This window comes from Caloenas nicobarica, chromosome 6 (assembly GCF_036013445.1).
Source record: "Caloenas nicobarica isolate bCalNic1 chromosome 6, bCalNic1.hap1, whole genome shotgun sequence".
NCBI lineage: Eukaryota > Metazoa > Chordata > Aves > Columbiformes > Columbidae > Caloenas > Caloenas nicobarica.
Window position 1 is genome coordinate 2,102,023 of NC_088250.1, and position 14,962 is coordinate 2,116,984.

Here is a 14,962-nt window from a genome sequence, read left to right on the forward strand (position 1 = left end):
TTGGATGTTTCTGCAGCCTGGATAATAAGCTGGCAGTATCAGGAAACAAAAACATCCATGAGGCAACTGTCAAAGCTTCCCAATGATTTTGCAGGATGTAGTTCCTAAAAAATTGGAACTTTCAACTTTCATTCTTGAGTATTTTGTAGTTAAGTGCCTAGCGTGTTAATCATTTTACAAACACCTTGTAGGCTAATGAGAGACGAACCAGAAACTAAAGACAGCTTGGAGAAACTGTATGGAAGTTTGATTTGATTGCTGTTTCCAGTCTGGTCAGATTAATGATAACTAAACATTGCTGCCGGTTGATGGCTTGGGGATGCACGTTTGTATGCGGAAGAGAGAACGTAATATTAAGTGGTTGTATTGGTGTAGTTAGCGCTGAACAGATTGTTTAATTGCTGACGAACCCGAGCAGGGTGCTGTGCTCAGGAGGGGACCCCGATGTGCCAGACTCCATTCAGTCCTGTTCAACAATTAAAACACATCTAGCTGTTTCATTGCAGATCCCACGGAGGATGCACCTTGTCTTAGAGCCGACAGGCTACAAGTCTTGAATTTGCTTTTTCAGGAGTGTCCCTTGCACAAGTAACTGCAGTCGTCCTTTGGGCTCATGGATTTGATGAATTCTGGAAAACGTTTTGGGCTGGTTGTTTTTGGGGCAGGGGCAGCAGGGCTCCTGGCAGTGAGCTGGCATACGGTTAAGACAAAACCAGACCTTTCTGCTGCAGAGCTGGCTGCTGACTGACTTCTCATTCTCTTTGCCAGGTTCACCACAGACCTGCTGTTTGCTGTCACATTCGATGCGGTTGGTATTTCAGCGGTGGTGACCATTTAGTTAACCCCATGTTTTCTGAATCCCAGTCCAGTGTTTTTATGCCCAGCTCTGTGTGGCTTTCAATAAATCGGGTAACTCCAGCTAGCACATAAACGAGGAAGAGAAATTCTCAGTCCCCCACCCACGCAGCCCTACGCACACACACGTCTATGCAGACACATGTTTTGTGAGTGCTGTGGACCATTTTCCAGAGGCTCGAGACTGTCTTTACTCTTCCTGAATGAAACAGAATAAATAACAGTGCGGACAGACAGCTGACCAAGGAGAGGAAAGCCCTGAGGGCTGTGACCACGGGTTGTTAAGATGCTGTGCCACAGGCTTGAGGGAAAATAGTTGTGTTGTCATTTATTTCCCAGCGAAAAGTTGGATTCTTCCTTCCGATGTTGTTTTTCAGGAAACATCTCCTGTGTGCAGGCAGAGTTTCTCTCGGAACACCTGCAGCTGAACGTGGGCTCTGGTGGCAGGTTCTGCAGGGCAGGACCTGTGTCCTCTGCCCACCCGCCCAGAGCAACACGGACCAGGCGAGTGTCAGCCCAGACCTCGTTGGAATCTTAAGACCAACCTACTGCACTATTGTCTCCAGAAAGTAAGTATAGAGATGCTCTAACCACCAAGGAGATGTTGACCCTGTGAGGTCACTGCGAAGCAGATCCTTGGGTCTGTTCTGCTGTTTTTACCTTAATGCTGGAATAAGAAATGACAGGTCTAGTTAAATTCATCCCTTTATCTGGTCTCCAAGGTTGGCTGATTCCAAAGGGATACCTTCAGTGTTTGGAAATCCCTGAGTGAAGGGCTATGAAGCTTCCTAGTCTCTTCCCCCCAAAATAAAGGATTTAGTTAGAGACAGTATTGCCAAAATCCTCAGCTGCCCAGCTCCATTGAGACTACTCAAGGGTGTGCGGGGGATGGTGAAGCCACTTAATTCCAGGATCCAGGAGCCACAAAGGTGGCAATCAGGTTGTATTTGCACGTGACCCTTTTGTCACATGCGAAACGGGGCACAGCTCACCGTCCGGCCTGCTGCAATACCTATAAACTGTATAATATAACCTATAAACTGTATATATAACACCATCAGCCCTGTCAGTGCCTCAGCCTGGGCTGTACTAGTGCAGGTGAAGAGAAAAGGTTTAGTCTTTGTTATCTGCGGCAGGCGCTGCCGGCACAACATAGCCGATGTCACATCTTTGTATCTCTGATGTTTAGTGTGGAGACAGTCATAGGAAAGCAAAATGAACAACTACTAGGAAATAGCTGGAAGAAAGAACAACTCGTGGTTGGTTTTTAAACTGTTTGGTCAGCTCTGACTTGCCTTCCAATGCAAAAGCAAGCAGGATTTAGGCATTTGTCAGAGTATGAAAATAATGCTGGGTGAGGATCCTCGCTACCTGATATTCATCTTAACTTACTAATATCCTGTGTCATCAGGAAAGTGGCACAGCATGGGCTTGCTTAATTTGAGAATTTACTGTCGTAGACATCTGTGAACGTATCACTGGGTGTATACATAACACAGATCAAGATGTAAGATCTTGAAAAATAAAAAACCCTTGCCACAAATTTGGGATGAGTGCGTTAATTACATCACTGGTGTGGTGGAGCCAGGAATGAGTTAAGCAAAGTCTTCCCAGACAAGTGTCAGGAGCAGCTCTGCAGTATCTCACACCATCACAGATCGCCAGATAAGCCTCATCCTCTTAAAAAGCCTCATTGTGCTTTTTACCTTTTTTAATTTGAAGTAGAGTTGCTGCGCTGCAGAAAAGACTGGTGTCATTGGCATGGGCGTAGCTTATTAGTTTTAATAGCAATGAGTTCTACAGAATACAAAATGCTATTATGTAATTGCTTTGAATATTATACTATGACTTGAGAAATACGGGAGCCAGTGTGCTGAGGACCATATGGGACGGGGGGGAAAACGAAACAAAACAACCCCTCAGCTAGTTAGCATATGGAAACGTTTTCCACGTGAACTGCAGTAAGAAAGGTTTGTTCCTTGTCAGGGGTCACAGACATGAAATCCACACGTGAACTGGCTCCGCTGACGCTGATGGCAAAACTCCAATAGACTTCGAGGCCAAAGTCTGGCTCCACGTGGGCTTCAAAAAAGGCAGCACTCCCTACAGCAAGGTGTCCGAGAAATCAGTCCCTTGTGAAGAGGGGAAGATTTTCCAGTTTTAGGTACACGTGTATCTCGTATTATGCCATTGGTTATCACATTTCGATTTTCATTGCAAAGAAGGTACTCTAAAACAAGTTGTCGTTCAAAGGATTACTTCAACGTTAGTTAACGTTCTGAAATGGAAAATATTTAATCCCTGGGAGCTACTACAGAGAATTTTCTAACAGCACCTCCTCTATGGTTCCTTTTTTTTTTAAAAAAAAAAATTTTTTTGTTTCCTGTCTGTCCCATGCACTTGTTCTCTCTGTTCTGGTGGCTTTGCAGCATCCGGGGATGTGTGGTCCACCGCGGTCACCCTCCTCACTGTGGTCAGGGCTCGTTTCTCTGCTGCTATGGTGCAAACAGAAATTAGGGCCCTTACATCAGCCAGGGAGAGACAAGCAAGCAGAGCAGCACTGCGGGGGCCAGGTTCACACTTAAAGGGTGAGCCGCCCTGCAGTAAATATCCCAAGATGATGGAATAACTTTATCCTTCCCAAGCTGCTTTACTGTATTTTCTTCATGGCACCCTCCAAATTCCATTATTAGCTGAGAATGGGAAAAATCAGTCTTATTAGAGCTAGAAGAGGCCAGTTGTGGGGATTTTTTTGTAGAACGCTCATCCTCTATGGGTTTGTGTAGGTCTTTATGCAACCTGAACAACTTTTTCCTCTGGTCCTTCAGCTGTTTTCTTGCAGAAACTTAGTGTGAGCACACTTCACCCTTCCCTGTACCTGCGGCAGGGGTTGAGGGTCTTGTTCCCGACTCTGGGATGGAATTGCTGTTGTTCAGCCCCAGCGCTGGGCTGGCAGCACCTCTGCAGGGATCTCCTTCCCTCGGTGCTCAGCTGTGCAGCCCTTGCCCCTTTTCGCACTCCACTCAAAGGTACAGGTTTCTCTTCAGTTTTCTCACAAAGCCACTCAAACATTTGGGGGGTTTCCAGCAGGAACAGAGGGGCCAGGAGCTGCTGCCCAGGGCAAGCTCTGCTCTCAGAGCAGGGATGGGGACACACTGCGACGCTGCTGCAATCTGTCACCTGCGCTTCGGTGTCGGCTGCTGGAAGTGCCCCCTGCTGCCACCTACAAAGGCTTATAGCGTATTACAACACTACAACTTTATTTGGTACAGTGTCTTTCACTCTACGTGTGCTCAAAGCGCTTTAAAATATACAAACAGCAATAGAAAATGTACAAAACAAATGTGTCTTCAAACAGAGGAGCTGCTTTCTTCAGTTGGCAAAAATGACAATTTCCACAACAGAGCAGCAATAGAAGTGAGCCTGTACCGGCAGAGCCATTGTCAGTTCTTCCCAGCTTAGGATAACTTTCTTCCAAGCATAATTTTTCTTCATGACTTTGTAATGAATCAAACATAAATTAAGCTAAGAAAATAGAGATTTAGATGAGACTATCAATCTAAATTAACTTCCAAAGCCTGTCATTGACTCTCTGCCTTGCATTTCTTTAGCAATTCTTCTCCAACACCATGCCACGGAGTTTTTAAGCAATGCTTAACTATGTTTCATTAATGTTGCTGGAAGGGACTGTATTGGCAACTGCTTTTTATGATTGTCAGTTTTATTGGTGAGTACTGTTAGTTTGTATCTTAGAAGGATAAGTATTTTACAACTTAAGATTCAGCACTCTTGAGTGCTGCGTCAGATCTGGTTTACATGCCATTAAAAAAAAGAGTGCGTAAATTCAGAATAATGGATCACTGAAATAAACTCTCCAAATCTGTAGGTACGGAACTGCTATGGAAAATACGCATTTTCCATGGGTATCAGAGTATTAGAGCCACGAAGATGCTGAAGGGAGCGGAGCATCTCCCGTGTGAGGAAAGGCTGAGGAGCTGGGGCTCTGGAGCTGGAGAAGAGGAGACTGAGGGGTGACTCATTCATGGAGATCAATATGGAAAGGGTGGGTGTCAGGAGGATGGAGCCAGGCTCTTCTGGGTGACAACCAGTGATAGGACAAGGGGCGATGGGTGCAAACTGGAACACAGGAGGTTCCACTTCAATATGAGAAGAAACTTCTTCATGGTGAGGGTGCCAGAGCCTGGAGCAGGCTGCCCAGGGAGGTTGTGGAGTCTCCTTCTCTGCAGACATTCCAACCCGCCTGGACACCTTCTGTGTAACCTCATCTGGGTGTTCCTGCTCTGGCGGGGGGATTGCACCGGATGAGCTTTCGAGGTCCCTTCCCACCCCTGACATTCTGTGATCATTGAGACAGTGATTGTAAAGAGAGGTTTGCTTGGGAAAAAATGAGTTAACTCAAAGTAGGACCAGATGCTGCTTGGAGTGTAGGTGAGCTTGAGAGCGACGGAGGAAACGACCCGAGTCTCCAGGGATGGGGCATCCAGCCCCTCTGGCAGCTGGGCCAGGCTCTCCCCACCTGCTGTGTCCTGCTGGAGCAGGTGTGATCTTTGCTCCGAGGTTTGGATCCTCAGTGCGTGTCGGCTGAGAGTCAGGTCTTGATGAGTATGGGAGGGAGAGAAATATGTTTCGGTAATGTGGTTATTACATCTTGCACTTCATGTATCTTGAAAGCCCTGGTTTGTAAATTCAGTTAAGTTCTTCTAGCATAGCAGCGCGAGTGTGTACGTGAGTGTCAGGAATACAGATGTTTTGGGGCGATTATCTCTGGTGACGAGCTGAGCAGCACATTGCGGGAGGGGAGCAGCACCAGCCCGTGTTAAATGTCGCTCTGCAGCACGTCTGCACCTCTCTGTGGATTATCGGCCTCTCTGACAACACCCCCCCGCGCTGCGGTTCTGTTTGCTCTTGCAGACCGGGCAGGATCCGCGTCTGCGGGATGTGTGCCGGGAGCTGTGCCGAGGCCCCGACGTGCCGCAGAGCCGCGTCTGTTCAGCAAGCGACACTGGCAGCCCCACGTCCTGCCAAGCCAGCGCACCAGAGCGGCTTCCTGCGCCCCGACAGCACCCAGCTCTGCGGGTGTGGATGTTTCAGGCTCGAAGTACAAAGCGCAGGCACTGCTTTTGATCATCAGAGATTTTTTTTTAATGGAACTGGTTAGAAAACTGGGCTGTTAGCCCTTAAATGTTGCCAAAGTTGTGTTTAGATAACTCTGCTCTGCTTGTAGAAATCTCTTCCAGTTCTTCACTTATTCCCTGCTAACCTAAGCTGAGCTGCAGGGTTGTTTTTCCCTGTTTTACGAGGGTTACGCAAGAACTTTAGTACAGAGGCGGCCTGGGCCGGGGGCTCTGCGGTGGGAAGCGCTGCAGCGAACCTGGTGTGCACATCAAACCCAGGAGCTCCTTGTGAGCGGGGGGCAGCCCCTCTCCGCGCAGCAGCTGCGCAGAGGCTCGAGGCCAAGCCCACAGCGGGCCTGCGGCCCCCCAGATGAATCCCTGCAGAATCCCAGGAGGCAGAAGGGCTTCGTGTGAGCGTCTGGAGCGGTTTTCAGCATCGCACTTTGCTGTGTACGTGTGTGTGTGTTCTCCCAGCCCCGCAAAACAGCCGTGGAATAGCTGTCAGCTGGGGCTCCGAGGGGATGAAGGGTATGGGAGATGCTGTGCCTGTTTGAATGGCCAGGGGACACACGGGGGCCCAATTCACGGAATCACACAGAATCCCAGGATGTCAGGGATCGGGAGGGACCTCGAAAGCTCATCCAGTGCAACCCCCTGCCGGAGCAGGAACACCCAGATGAGGTTACACAGGAAGGTGTCCAGGCGGGTTGGAATGTCTGCAGAGAAGGAGACTCCACAACCTCCCTGGGCAGCCTGGGCCAGGCTCTGGCACCCTCACCAGGAAGAAGTTTCTTCTCATCTTTCAGTGGAACCTCCTGTGTTCCAGTTTGCACCCATTGCCCCTTGTCCTATCACTGGCTGTCACCCAGAAGAGCCTGGCTCCATCCTCCTGACACTCCCCCTTTCCATATTGATCCCCATGAATGAGTCACCCCTCAGTCTCCTCTCCTCCAGCTCCAGAGCCCCAGCTCCTCAGCCTTTCCTCACACGGGAGATGCTCCGCTCCCTGCAGCATCTTCGTGGCTGCGCTGGACTCTCTCAAATTCAATTCTCCACCATCACCGAGCTGGGGGGGCTTGGCACGGGGGTTACGTGCAGATTTTAAATCAGCTTTGTGCTATACCCACTCTTGCCAACCCCTAGAATAAATTTGAGGGGCCCAAGGTTTATTGTCCCTTATGTTCAGATTGTTAGGACTCACACTGGGACTTTATGGCCACTTAAGCATTATAATGGTATCGCTGTGTCCGTTCCCCCCAGGCCTTCTGCGCTGTGGGACAAGGCATTGAAAGGCAGCAGAACGCTGGACCCCAGCTCGGAGCTTCTGAGTCGGCTGGCAGTACCACGGGATATAAAAAGGCTGGAATGGAGAGGATAATACTCGCCAGCAACATGGCACTTGCTCCCCACAGTTCTGGACTCTGCGGGATCAAAGCGGTTGGAGCGGGAGCGGCGGTTTGTGCTCAGGAACCTGTGCTGGGTTTGAGCCGTAAGCCCACAGATGGGAATGTTTGGGACTTGTCGTTGTACTACCCAGGCTTCAGAACGGAGCAGGCAGGCTCGCGTTCAAAAAAAAAAAAAAGTTTTGGTTACAGCCCCTTGTTAGTTTAATTTTAGTTCTTATGAATTGACATATGGCAGGCATGATTTTTAATTAGAGCTTTAGCTGCGTTTTACTGGTAGGGTTGCAGAGCTCTGTGGAATTTACATTAGGAAAAAAACGCTCTGTCGGTCGAGTACAAGGCTGTTTAGTAATCAGAGTGGAAAGTTAACTTTGAAACAAATTGGCAGCTGATCAGATAAAATTCAAATCGGTAACATTTGTGTTGGAAACCAGCTCAGATCTGGGAAAAATGGAATCTGAGCTATTCTGTTCCTCTTGCAGAGGAGCTGACTGGTGAACACACTGTGCACATCAAACTTCATGTCTAACACCCCCTACAAAAACAAAATCATTGCTTTTATGGGGTTATCCGAGCATTTATCTGATTCCTTTTCACATTAGCGTAAAACTAAGTGTTACTTTGAAGAGAAGTTTCCTCACATACTTTACAAAACAAACAAACCTCCTTTGCCAGTCAAAAACTAAAGGTCAAAAGTTTCCCCCCCGCTTTGTCGTTCTTTTGGATCGACAGGGTGTACGAGAGACATGGCGGGAGATGTTTTGCTCCCCTGCATTTGTGACGGTCCCATTTTCCCGGGCCCTTCCGTGAACTCTGCCGCGTACTGAAAGAGTTAATGGTGTGTTCAGGCCTCAACCAGCAAATGCATCTAAAGCTCAGTCCAGCGCTCACATGGTTTGTATTCTTGCGCTGCTGGAGTGGTGTGTTCATGGCATCTGGTTCCCTGGCAACAGCTTTCATTGGCTCAATCAAAGCCTTTTCTTCTTAAGAAAGCTCCCACTGTGACACCCTACCACCACCGCTAATCACCATCTTAACCGGGTGTTTAAGATGCAGCTGGTATGAAAAATAGCGCCTGTGCGTGCGAGGGGACGCGGAGGGTACCTTGCGTGGTCCACCTGCCCCGGGGAGCGCTCCCGCTCCCGCACGCTGCGGCGAGAGACCGGGACACCGAGAGCCCGCTTAGGAATCGTCTTTTGTTAGGCGCAAATCCACAAACCTTTGTGCCTTGTGAATAGTCATTTCCTCTTCGCAGCTGAGACGGTGTTCGGGCCTCTGTGCCATTGACAGGGGCAGAAGCGGGATGCAGGGGGTGCACAATAAAATCCATATTGTTGGAGCTGTCTCCCCTGACAAGGGGGAAGCAGGAAGGAGTCTCCCAACGTGTGAACGGGAGAACAATGGGGGTAAAGAATTCACGTTAAGCCTCCTCGAGGGTTACATATGTTGGGATTTCTGGAGATGCGGAATTTACATAAAAATGGAGAAAGTCTCTAGCAATCACGCCTGCTGGCGCCTGGCAGAATTTGGGATGCGGAGTGACCGGGAATCTTGGGCATTAGCACGCCCTGCGTCACGCTTCCGCTGTTAGAAATGTTGTCCTTTGGAATTCCTGAGGCTCTCAGGGACTCGGCAGCTGACAGACATTCTTCCCTTGTTTTCCAGGCCTTGGAGATCACCTCCGAGGATGCTCTGTAGCCACCAGAGCCCATCGCACTCCCCAGGAACGACGCAGGTAGAGCAGAGGTACAGGTGAGCACGAGGAGAGACAGCGCGTGCATTGGCATCTGTGTGCCCCAGCGGCCACTTGCTCACCAGACAGAGCACACAGGCCAGGCGACCCCCTCCCCTGCTGATCTCTGCGCTGTGGGGCACACGAGGGAACGCGGGTTTCGGAGCGTGGGCTGGAGAGCACGTAACTTCTGCAGCGACGCGGCTTCAGCCCCGAGATGTCGTTTCATGTGCAGTCGCAGCCCAGCTGCAGGGGCTCTGCTCAGGGGGACCCTTTGCTCCCCACGTCAACCCTGCTGCAGCCAGAGCCCCTGGCTCCCCAGACACCGCGGTGACACCGCGGGCACGGCTCCGGCACCAGCCGTGCCCGCGCCACCGGCACAGCGGGAGTAATTCCCTCTTTGGTTATCTTACAAAGATAAGTCCTTAATGTATGAGAGGTGTGTAGTAGTTGCATGGCTAAAAGCCACCCTGAAAAGCCTATGCATAGTTTTACACATAAAATATATTTCCAAGCAAGAAATTAAAAAGCTAAAGTTAAAAATGAGAGCAGCAGAGAATGGTATTCTGAATACGGTAGGTCTGTTTTCTTCGGTCACTTGAAACTGTTGATTAAATTTATTTAAACTTACACCCGTTCAATGGAAAAGGGGCAGGTACTAGAACTGTGAAAACAACCTGTTTTGAACACGAAATGTCTCATTTGGTCAGGGTGCTTTAGAGGCTGAGTGTGGGGCTGCTGTTGCTGTAGAAGAGCAGGGAAGTGCGTGTGTGAGGAGCAACGCTTTTTCTTGACCTTTTCACTGATTTATGGGCCTCAAAGCAGGCGATGAAAACGTGACTTCAGCGAGGTCGTTGGTAGATGTCACTGCTGCAAGGAAAATCAGCTTTGCTTTGCTTTAGGTATGATTTCGGAAAACACTCTTTATTTGCACACGGGCTTACCGTGGACTCGGGAACTAAGGAGTTTTGGGAATCAACTGCAGATCCAAAGGGACCGGGAACGTTTCCACAAGCTCCCCGTGGCCGTGCAGAGGGAGAGCTGAACGCGTCTCCGCTTGGTGAAGCGTGGAACAGCGAAACCAGCAGCTGCCGCAGCCTCCCTGCGCCCGATGCATTTGTGGATCGAAGGTATTCGAGTGTACAGAGCACGCTTCTGCTGTATGGATGATGACTGAAAGGTGGAGATTATTTTGTTCCTTAATTCTTTGGGTAAAATGACTTTTAATGTAGAGTTTGTGTTGTTATTTAATCTCCTGCTTTTTGGGTTATCAACGTGCTTTCAATAAGCCGGCGTAACCTTTACTCTGCCCCTTCTAATCATAGTCTGTACACACGCACCTCTAATTATGTGATCACAGTGCCTGGTGGATAAACAGCGTGACTTTTTTCCTTCCTAAAAAACAAATCTGGGGTAAGAGTGAGGCACACACCGCTGCAGTCTTTTAGAAAGGATGTCAATGCTGGCCCTCTGCACAGGACTGAGCTTCGCCCGCAGGGAACCCCGAGCAGGTCACACAGTGCATGGGGCTGGAGTCAGGGAGCAGATTGATGTCCTGGCCGTGAATGGGGCCGTGTCCGGCGCTGCTGCCCGACCTCCAGTGGAGCCCGTGTTGGGATAAGGGCCAGGGCCTGCTGGAACCACAGGGACTGAGTGGGAACTGGGACTCGAGATCTGGTCGCTTTTCCTGCCTCTGTTCTACTTTTCTTTAGAAAGCACACAGAATCACGGAATGTCAGGGGTTGGAAGGGACCTCAAAGCTCATCCAGTCCAACGCCCCCGTTGGAGCAGGAACACCCAGATGAGGTTACACAGAAGGTGTCCAGGCGGGTTGGAATGTCTGCAGAGAAGGAGACTCCACAACCTCCCTGGGCAGCCTGCTCCAGGCTCTGGCACCCTCACCATGAAGAAGTTTCTTCTCATCTTTAAGTGAAACCTCCTGTGTTCCAGTTTGCACCCATTGCCCCTTGTCCTATCACTGGTTGTCACCCAGAAGAGCCTGGCTCCATCCTCCTGACACTCCCCCTTTCCATATTGATCCCCATGAATGAGTCACCCCTCAGTCTCCTCTTCTCCAGCTCCAGAGCCCCAGCTCCTCAGCCTTTCCTCACACGGGAGAACTCAATCTTACTCTCTAAATTAGGGATAATGTTTCTTCACCTCACTGGGGTGTTTTGGGAATAAAGCTGTTAACCAGCGCAAAGCATTTGGGGCTGAACAGCGAAGAAAACATCAACGTAGACTGGACAAGCGTCAAGGTTCATGCAGCGTTGTGACCGTTCGTCGTGGATGGAGCCGGAGCCCCACGCCAAAGGGCTGAGATTAAAAGGAATATTGAAGAGCTCCTTTGCATGCAGGGCACGGTCGGTCCCGTGTCACAAACCGGCCGTGGGGCAGCACCTGGTGACGGGCTGTATCACACCATACGGCCCAGCGGCACTCGGAGGTTACATCAGGCAACCTCTGCCTTGCCGTTCCGCGATACTCGAGAGCCTTTGGTTGTTTTGTTTCAAACACCACGGGGTTTAGCGTGGAACTGATGATACAGATCTGCCGATGCAGCTGGAGCTTTGCAGGAAAGCTCGCAGATAAGGCCCCAGCCCCTTAGATCTTACAAACTGGGGCCTCTTTCTTCTCCCGCGGACCTCGTTAGACGAAGTAATGTGAGGAATTCTGGTTTTACAGCAGTGACCCAGAATTCCCCGTTGGGTTAGGCATAAATCTACAATATGCTTCCACGGAGTTTCACACTGCAGCAATGCTTTTTTTGGCTTCTTCGCATGCCTTAGTCCTGTACCACTTTCTACCCAGGAGGAATTCTGTGACTCTTGTACTGACTGGCACCCAACAAACGAGCAATAAGCAGGAACAGGAGGTACCAGCCCTACTTTTAAAACTGCTGGCACATGTCTTCGTAGGCTCAGTGACATTTCTACACTGTATCCTGATAGCGAAGCGAAATCCATTTCCTCCCTTGCCCTTGGGCGAAGATCAATGAATTAAATTTAGTTATAGAAAAAAAAAAATTTTAAGAAAGATTTGGTTTTATCTAAAACCCCTTCCCTTTTCGATACTCTTTGGATATCTGATTTATTTTTTTTTTTTTTTAAATATTTCCTTTCTGGAATATCCAGCCTACTGGGAAGGAAATGTATTTGAGTCCCACCAATATTATTTATGAGCACATCGTGAGCTTCACGTAGGAATCCTTGGAAAGCCCGGCAGCCCTGGGTGATCCAGGGGAGCGAAGGGGCTGATGGGCCGGGCGGCCTCTGGAAATCCAGAGCGTGCTGGAACTTTTCCACCCAGCGGTTTAGAAAACAGCAGGAATCAGTGCTTTCGCACTAGGAGTCAATTAAAGAAACCCAAATTATTGCCATTTGAATAAACAATTATTTCTTTTTCACCCTCATGGAAGCTTGTTACGATGGACTAAAAGCCAGAACTAATTAAATGGTCTGATAGCATAAATCATATCAGAAGCGTTTCATCTGGTTTAATTAATTCTTGCCAGAAATCGTTGCTACTCTCAGCATATGCTGGCTGATTATTTTATTATTAATTTTCTTAACAGTTTCCATTTACCCGTTTCAGTGCTGCTGGGACCTTCACTCCCCGCAGACCGAGTGGGAGTGTTACCAGAAGCGCTGGCTGCCGAGGAGGCGTTTAACCCCAGAGACACACCGTGCGGCAGACACCTCGGAGGTCAAGGAAAGGCACGTTTCAACCTGAGTCTAAGGGCATTTAACTACAGGATGAGACAAATAAGATACATGCTCTTCAGTCCACCCCGCTGGTTAAGTCTTGAGCTGCTGGTGACAAACGCGGTGGTTGTCACCACGAGGATTGTTGCACCCAGGACTTGAGAGTGGCCTAGGACGTGGTTTTGGGGTCCACCTCTTGATTGCCAAGTGCCAACAACCAAACCAGGGCAGGGCTTGGCAAAACTAGAAATTGCTCCAGGCTGGGGACAAAGAGATGGCTCAGCTCAAGCAAAGTTGTAGCTGCTTCTCGTGATTTTCACAGGCACAAATGGTTTTGATTATTGCACCAAAACCTATGATGTGTTACGGCATGGCTCAGTATTTTGGTTTTGTTCGCTTTTTCTTGCTGTTGGTTTTGTTCATGTTTAAGGTCGTATCGTGAAAAAAAGGAAAAGGCAAAAGGGCGGTGGGAAAGGAGCCCTGTGCAGGGCTCATGGGCTGCGTCCTGCCCGTGGAGGAGCTGCCGTGGATCGTGTTCTCAGGGACGTGGTTTAGGGTGGACTTGGCAGCGTTAACAGTTGGACTTGATCTTAAAGATCTTTTCCAGCCAAAACGATTCTATGATTTTACACACCTGTGTCCGTGCGGAAGCGGGAACCGCCATAAATACAGCGTTGAGCTTGGTAGTCTTTGATTTCCACGTTTATTTCTCACTTGATACTGCATTAATTGCTCAGCCAGAACTGCAGCTGAAGGGCTGACCACAGAACCAGCCCTCCCGTGCTGCAGACGGGCTGCGATTGCGGTACCGGGGCTGCCCTTGGTTGTGGTTGCAGGACAACACTGTGCAAACCGGCTGCAGAAGTCCCTACCGACAGCAGGGCTGTTTGCTCTAGGGACTGCTGCTCGGGTGGAAAGACCAGAAAAATAGGAGAATAGCATTGTTTTCCATCTGGGTTTCACGAGGACAAGTGACGGGCTTTAAAGTTTAAAATAGCACTATTAAAGCGGTATAAAAATGTACATATTCAAGATATGTCAGTAAGATGGGACATCGTCACAGAATAATGGGTGCTAGCTAGTCAGCATTCAAAGTAGGAAAAAAAGAAGGAGACGCTCCCTTCTCAGTTTCCTAGGGAGCAGAGAGTGAGAAATAAATAAAGAGGGACGGCACAACCCTTGTGAGCGCAGCCCTGCGTTCGGCTCTGCGCTGCGGTCACGCGCCCGTTCCCAAATGTTTGCTGCTCTGCCTGTGAGATAGTTTGAGATAGCACAGGCACCACGGCCTTATTGGGGCTCCAACAGCCCTGGTTGTGTTTGCTCACAGCTTAACTCTTCAGTGACCGGTGTCCAAGGGACCGGCGCTCTAGAAAGGCGCTCCCCAACCGCCGGGAATTTCTCTGGCAGCAGGCTCGTTACTTTTGAAAATTTACGGGAGAAATATCGCACGGCGAGCGCTCCCGTGGACCGCAGCCGTTTACAGGCAGCAATTACGGGGTCGTTTCAAAAAGGCGGACCCCAGTTTGAAACTCTCGCCGCTTGAAATGGGGTCGCCCTGTTTGAAACACCCTGGGGATGCTCCTGCGGCTCCACGTGCCCTTGGCCGCATTTCAGACTCAAACTTGGAGTTGTTTCGTTTAAGAAGCACTCAGACATTATCTCCTTCGTTTTCTTCTTCAATCAAAGCAGTTGAGAGCGAACTGTAAAATTGTTTTGCTTAGTTCGTTGCACATTTTGGAGGTGTGGGGGGTAGTAGTGGGCATCCTCCTTGCTCTGCTGCTCAATCGTTTAATCGCTTCGCTAGTGATCATGTAATGGAATATCCAGCCAGTTATTTTGTTTGAGTTTTCTTTGTTTCTTTTTCTTAACAGATAAATATTTTCCTTTTCTGAACAAGTCAGTTTCCTCCGTGTCTGGTTTTCATTTTTAGGGAGCAGTCAGCCAACTAACAATCCGAGTGGCCGGCACCGACTCCACTCAGCTGGAGCGATTCTGCGGCGTGTGCTGTCACACAGACCCCACATGGCAACACTTTGTACAACCACCGAAAAGAGACAGGCAGAAGAGGGCATGCGACGGTAAATCCCATCGTCTGAAGAGCCCACGGAGACTCTTCAGAGAAGGGAACATTCC